Source organism: Oreochromis niloticus, unplaced genomic scaffold (assembly GCF_001858045.2).
Source record: "Oreochromis niloticus isolate F11D_XX unplaced genomic scaffold, O_niloticus_UMD_NMBU tig00007374_pilon, whole genome shotgun sequence".
NCBI lineage: Eukaryota > Metazoa > Chordata > Actinopteri > Cichliformes > Cichlidae > Oreochromis > Oreochromis niloticus.
In genome coordinates this window covers 494,665-501,893 of record NW_020328523.1, presented here as the reverse complement: position 1 = coordinate 501,893, position 7,229 = coordinate 494,665, and the positions used below count along the sequence as shown (strand labels likewise).

General features: G+C 44.2%; 1 long non-coding RNA gene across 1 annotated transcript; it reads left to right on the top strand.

Moving 5' to 3' along the window:
- The first annotated feature begins 805 nt into the window (after positions 1-805).
- LOC112845445 (uncharacterized) lies at positions 806-6,958 on the top strand. Its single transcript, XR_003218263.1, has 2 exons — positions 806-909; positions 6,764-6,958. It is a non-coding gene; the product is annotated as an uncharacterized LOC112845445 (long non-coding RNA).
- The last annotated feature ends 271 nt before the right edge of the window (positions 6,959-7,229 follow it).

Genomic DNA, 7,229 nt, shown 5'->3' with positions numbered 1-7,229 from the left:
GCAGCACAATGACTGCTCAAAGTCAGTGTGGCTCAGTCTGCTGTAAACATTGTCCTAAAGTGGTGGCAAAGTGGCTGCAAGCTGGCTGCACATGCACTGTGTCCAGTACTCCCAGTACGTGCACCTGCAGATGATATCCACAAAGCTCTGAGTGTCACAGAGTGGGCCTGTGCTCAGGTCACTCTGCCCCATTGAATTCTACTTACAGAGTTTTACAAGTGTGAGTAAAGTTATATATACAAGTTGGTGGCTGATAAGTTCTTGTAGTGACCCCTGACCCCGTGGTTCTTATTGGTTAATAGTAGCTTAGAGCATCTGCACCAATCATAAAGCACCAAGTTTGGAGCTCGTGGGTCTCTGCAAGTAAGTCCCTGTAATGTTGGCCAAGCCTGATATACTAGAACATCTGTCATTACCAGCAGATGAAGCTGCCCTTAAAGCAGGATCTCACTTTAAACCTGACAAAAGAATTTGCTATTAGCATACTATGGTTATATGTCTCTCTCTCCTGTCTCTCACCTGTCTGCCTGGGCGGAGCTCAGCTGGGCTCCGCCCTTGGCCCACGCACCTGCCGTGAATCTACCTGATGACCTGGACTCCTGGGCTATTTAAGCTGAGGCTCAGAAGGCTTCTTCGCTGGGTGGTGGACTTACTCTCGTCAGTACAGCCCCGATAAACCCTTTGTCGTGTGATTACTCTGTTTATGCTCACCGCAGTTCTCTTGTGCTCAGGTTCTCGGACTCGTCCGTGACCCCGATCTGTTTCCCTGGTGGCGTGGAGTGGAGTGAGAGTGAGTGTGCTGAAACAAATACGAGAGGAGCGAGTGAGCGGAGCGAGTGTTGGACTTTGTCCCTTTTCCCCTGGACCATTGCACATCCTGCCCTGTACACGTGGGGTTTGTAAATAAATGTACGACTGCTGTTCTAGTTCAGCTGCTCTGCGCCTGCTGACAGGTGCAGTTATTATATGACATTTTTTATTGGATTGTATTATCCATCCATTCACCTCTACTTTCTTGCATTACATCACATAGTCAGCAGAAATATGTTTTTAACGAATGATGAAAGTGGGATGAATTTAATGAGCCCTTGTTGAGAGAGGTGGGACAGAGAGAGACAGACGTCCCCCCCTCACCTCTTATTGGCTCTGAGAGAAATAAAAGGTTTTAACATTCAGGCTGTTGTGTTTACAATGATATGAAGTGCTGTTAGTAAATCATCTTCATTCTGAATCAGAAGTTTAATGAATATGTTGAATGAGAATAATTGACATGATTTAAATGTGTAGATGTTGTGTGTGTAGACTCAGCTTTGAGAGATTAGTGTGTGTGTGGCTGCAGGAATGTTGGAAGATAAGAAATGTGCCAGAACTCCATCCTGATAAAACAGGATATTAAGAGTTAACAATAGAGTCATAATTCATATGTGATTGTGCTGATAGTTAATCCTGCTTAACTGACTGAAACTGTTTAGAATACAATCAGGTATAAGTTTAACCAAAGCAACCAATAAGAAAATCTGATAATAACTCTGTAGGCCCCACACTGAGAGTCTGTGTGGAAAGGATGGAGGAGCCACTAATCTAACATTAACATGGAAATCAAATCAGTTATACTGAATATATTTGTTTCTGGGAAGAAAGTTTTCCTGTGTGTTTGAATCAAAAAGACATTATGTGGATGTTGATGTGAAAATGAGCTGATGGTGAATCTAACTGAAGATGAACTGCATGGGTTGATGCTTCATAAAGTGAAGTATATTCATATGCAGCCAAATGTTCATAATGGAATTTTCTATGTTAAGAAGAAAAGAAGAAAATGAAATGAAGCGATTTTGAAGCTAAAAGTCAGACACAGAGAGGATGAACGTTTATGGTTAGTTGCTCGAGTTCTTGCGATGAGCAGAGACGTCATCTGAAGACTCGTCCCGTGAGTCCACAGTTTGACAGAAATTCATAGAAATCCTATCAGGATAAGATAGAAGATCTTTATTGTCACTGTTACCAGAACAATGAGTAGTTTGGCATCTCTCCATTGGCAGCTTGTATCTGTTTACATTCAGATTCTCAGGATAATAGAAGAAGATAAATAAAGATAAGAACAAGTTTCAGAGGTACCTACACAGGGAATGTGTGTAATGCACAATAAATGAAGTATCTAAACAAAAGGATCTGCACAAGTTCTATACAGAAACAAATCTATAGATATATCTGCAGGTACAGTGTAAAGAGGAGGATCAGGTCTAGGGATGGGTATCGTTTAGGTTTTATCCGATACCGGTGCCAAACCGGTACTTTGAAATGGTGCCGGTGCTTAAACGGTGCTCAAACCGGTGCTTCAAGAATGGAGAACACACACTTTGTCCAAAACCTCTCATGTTCAGCTGTTTTTTTGTAAAAAGATAACAATGTTAGCCTTTTCTGCAGCTATAGGGCATATATGGTATCACTCTTGGCTGGAAGCAGTGCTTAAACAATGGAAAAAACACAAACTTTGTCCAAAAACCTCTCATGTTTAACTGTTTTCCACTTTTCTTTGGTCATTTTAGCCTTTTTGGCCAGGGTGAAGGGAGTATCTGCCATCAAACAAGAAGACAGCCGCATGTAACTGCGACGGTGTTTGCTAGTTCACCTTACATGCATTAATGTAATAACGTGGTTAGCGTACTCAACGTTAATTACACACGAACAACATGAAGCTACTCACGCAGAGGAGAACGGCTGCTGCTGCCATCATCATCCGTCATCATTTCTGCTACGCTGACAGGGCTAGGGGCCAGGACTCTCCTCTTTGGGTTTTTGGGGATGTTGCTAACTACGGGTGCGATAACAGGCACCACACCCACAGTAGATGTGCTCGTGTGAGGTCTCGCAGCAAGCTATCAAACACGGCGCATTTCTCGGCTTTAAAAAAAAACGCTATGCGGCGCAGGCATTTCATCGGATTTGAGGTGTTACCTCCTTTGACAGTATCACAGTATCACCTTATCACTATGCTGAGTTGCATATTTTGCTGTGAAGTACAGCCAGACTTTTGATCGCTTCGCCTTGGGCATTTTTAATCTGTAGCTCTGCTCTAAAAGAATGTACGTACCTGGCCCCGCCTACTATCCTCAGAAACGTAAAATGATTGGCTATAATCTAAAGTGTATCACAGCTCAGGAAAAAAGCACCGAAATAAAGCACCGAAATGTGCGCTGCTTTTCGTCTGGTTACTACCGTTTATGTCAGAACCGGTGCCATCACGGCACCGGATACCGGTACCCATCCCTAATCAGGTCAGTATAAGGTGCTCTGTGATTGGTGGGATTGCACATTGAGTAAGTGTAGGAATGCTGGTTGCTGCTGTAAAAGAATACAGTTCTATAAATAGAGGCAGGAATTCTACTGTAATGAATACTGGTTAGAAATAAATCTAGTGCAAGTGTCCATGAGTGTTAACAACACACCTCTTAAGCCCCACGCCCCCGGTACCGGGGCAAAAAGGAGAGATCACGTTTAATCGGTTATAACGCCGGTTGAGAAATATAAATCCAGACATGTGTGGTATCCACAGAAACCTCAGAATCTCAGCTAAAATGTCATATAAACCATTTCTACAACCACCAAACACACCGAAAACAAGCCGCGATTAAACGAGCAGTTACGTAAATGCGCAGAAGTCCGCTAAACACACAAAACCAAACCAGAAATTCTTCAGACTTCATGTAACCGGTTAAAAATAGGCTGGTTAGCTTCCAGGGCTATCACTGACTCCACACACCAAGTTTCACCACGATCAGACCAAAATTCACTGAATTAGCCGCAAAAGAAGACCACAAAAACACACAGCGGCGCAAATGCGCTAAGACAGAAATTGGCTTACCGTCCGATTTCCTCCGTTATTTTCGCCGGTAGCCGGTAGCCATGTGATAGCCGGTAGTTACCATGCCAACCTAGCCGCATCAGAGCCGTTTTCCGTCAACAACCTCCATTTTAGACCCACCTACAGACACGTGACTGGACAGACGCCATGCAATAAATTTGGACACACGTGGGTTTTGGCATTACAACGTCTGATTGGTTGAAGTGACGTGAACGTGGCATCGTTACTTTGAATCTATTGGCTAAAACGATTAAAAGAGGTGTCAATCATGCAAATTGACCAAAAGAAACCAAAGTTACAGCCCCTCAGAATTAAAGGGCCAGAGGCCAATGAAGCGCTCTATGCGCACGCAGAAAGGACCATTGCATTTAAATGTGTGGTTAATTCTTCAAAAATATATTTTTAAAAAAAGCATTTTTAGGCCTGTTAATAAAATTATTAATTTCTGCTCTTTAATACCTAAAAAAATAAACTGGCATGGTGTCCAATTGTGTGCCAAAATTGGACATTTTTGTACAACGTCTGGATATTCATGTATTGACAGGCTGTAGTTTTTCACTGTTTTACTTTAGAAACACAATCTTTGCACAGATTATGCTTATATGTTGGTTACTGGATTTCTGGAACCAAATATGAGCTGAGGCATATTTTTAAAAGGTTATATGCTAAAAATTACAAAAAAAATTAGGCGAGAATAAATCTACTTACTTTTTCTGTGTTCCAGTCTCAGTAACTTTGACACAGTAATATCTGCTTTAATATTTACACCTCTGATTAAATGTCCCAAGTGTTAGCTTCATTTTGATACCAAGATTGTAAGGACAGAGTTTGTAATTGCAGAGAAATAATCAATTTAATTTAGGCATTGCATTTCGAGCAGGAAGCTCAGAAACCCCTTGGGGCTTAAGAGGGCTTCAGTCAGGGTGGAGGTAGAAACTTCTACTGAGTCTGTTTGTCTTTGTTGGACCTGTAGAGTTTACCAGAGGGAAGGTGGGAAAGTGAGTGTCCAGGGTGGAGGGGTCCTTGATGATGATGCTTCCTGCTGAAGGCTGCCAGTATAGATGTCTCTGAGGGGAGTTAGTGAAGTGCCGATTGGCCGCTCTGCTGCCCTCACCACCCGCTGCAGTTTCCTCTTGTCCTCCACAGTGCAGCAGTTGAAGCAGAGGGTGCAGCAGGAGGTCAGAAGGCTCTCGATGGTGGAGCAGTAGAAATTAATTAGCAGGCTTTGGGGCTTGACATTGCTTCCTGAGGAAGTACAGCCTTTGTTGTGCTTTCCCTACCTGGTGGGAGATGTTTGTGGACCAGGTAAGGTCGGCCGAGATGTGGACTCCGAGGAACTTGAAGCTCTCCACCCTTTCTACCTCCTCCATCAATGTAGAGGGTGGAGTGCTCAGATGGCTTTGTTCTGCTGAAGTCGATTATCATGTCCTTGGTCTTGGCTGTGTTCAGATGCAGGTTGTTGTGGTCACACCATTGCTTCAGATGCTGAACCTCCTCTCTGTAGCTGAATCATCGTTGTTGTCCATCAGTCCTGTGATGGTGGTGTCATCAGCACATTTATAATGGTGTTACTGGTGTGGACTGGAGAACAGTCATGGGTGAAAAGTGAGTATAAGAGGGGACTGAGGACACACGTTCAGAGTGAGGGTGGAGGAGGTGTGGCTCCCATCCTGACGTTCTGGGTGTGTTGCTCAGGAAGTCCAGTATCCAGCTGCACAGTGAGCTGCTGGGTCCTAAGTTGCTGAGTTTATGACCAGTTTGTGGCTTGAACTGTGTTGAAGGTAAAGTCCACAAACACATTCTCAGTACGTGTTTCCTACTGTCCAGATGTGAGGGTTGTGTGAAGAGCTGTAATGATGGCGTCCTCTGTCCACCTGTTTGCCTTCTACAGACTGTAGCAGTGAGAGGTTGAAGATGGTGTGAAACCTCTGCTAGTTGGTCTGCACATGCATTAAGCTCTCCACGGCTGCACCGTCAGCACCAGCTGCTTTCCTCGCATAGACTCTGCGCAGTGTGGCTCTGACCTGATGCTGCTCCAGCTGGATGGGGGCGTCGTCCCTCTCTGTAACGCAGGATAGGTGTTGGTGTCACTGTTTGTTGGTCAAGCGGCGAAGAACTGCTTATGGTGTCAGGTGATGTGCGGGAGTTTGTTTGTGTGTGATTGTCCTTGTAGCCTGTGAGTGTCTTGATCCCTGCCACATGTTTCTGAGTGGTTTGTGTTAAAGTGTTCCTCGATGCGCTGTTTGAATCTGCGTTTGGAATTCTTTGATGCCTTTAGATCAGACGCCTCTTTGTAGGTTTGTTGGTCTCCTGATCTGAGGCACTGCTCTCAGTAGAGCTGCACCTCACTGTGAGCCATGGCTTCTGCTTTGGAACACTTTGTCTTTGTTGTTGTTACACTCTCAGTGCAGATGTATGAGAGTACAGCAGATGTGTGGCCCTCCAAGTCTGTTCCTTCTGTGAATACCTCCAGACCATATTGTCCAAACAGTCCTGCAGGGCTGTGGTGGATCCACAGTCTAGTGTGGACTGTGTTACTTCTGGGTCTTAGAGACAAGGTTTGGATTTCTGAGGATGTTTCTGGGGGATCTAGTTTTGGTTAAATTATAGTTCTGCATTCTTCATCATCATTTCACTTATTTCTTGGTGTTCACATCTCATTTATTTCCCTTTCCTGATACAACTGTTAGTTCATGCTGGTTTAAATGAGTCCTAAACTTCATTGTATGTGACATTAAACATCTTAAATGTAACTTTCTGTAGCAAAGAAAGCTGCAGGAGCCCAGGTTTCATCTTCACACACATCAGGAGCAGCTGCTCCATCACAAACACCACAGAAGAAGAACAACACTGGATCAGATTTAATGTAACCGGCTGTTTTTATCTGGATTTATCTGACAGGGACAGAGTTCATGTTCATGGACATCAGGATAAAAACAGAAGATGGAAACCTGCCAGATTTGAGCTGCTCATGTGTCGTCCCTGGGCAGGTCACATGACTCTATCCAACACACAAAGACACACAGACACACAAGAAAAGCCAGAGAAACAAAGACAAATCCAAACAATCCATCATACTGAGTTAAAGTGATCACAGTCTGCTTTGTTGGAGCCTTCAAGTGTCACATGTGGACTGTTCCTTTATTACTACCACTGAAGGCCACGCCCCTCTGGTCATGTGATCATGTGGTTTGTAGGAACGCTCCTCTTCCTCAGAGGATCCACCTGTGCTTCCTCTCCTCCACCTGTTACAGTGAGGGAACGTCCTCCATGATGGAGGAGCTGCTGGAAAGTGCTGAGAGTTTCCTCCAGAGTGAGACCTCTGTCACAGTTCAGGGATCTACGGCAGCAGAGACCTTCATGGACA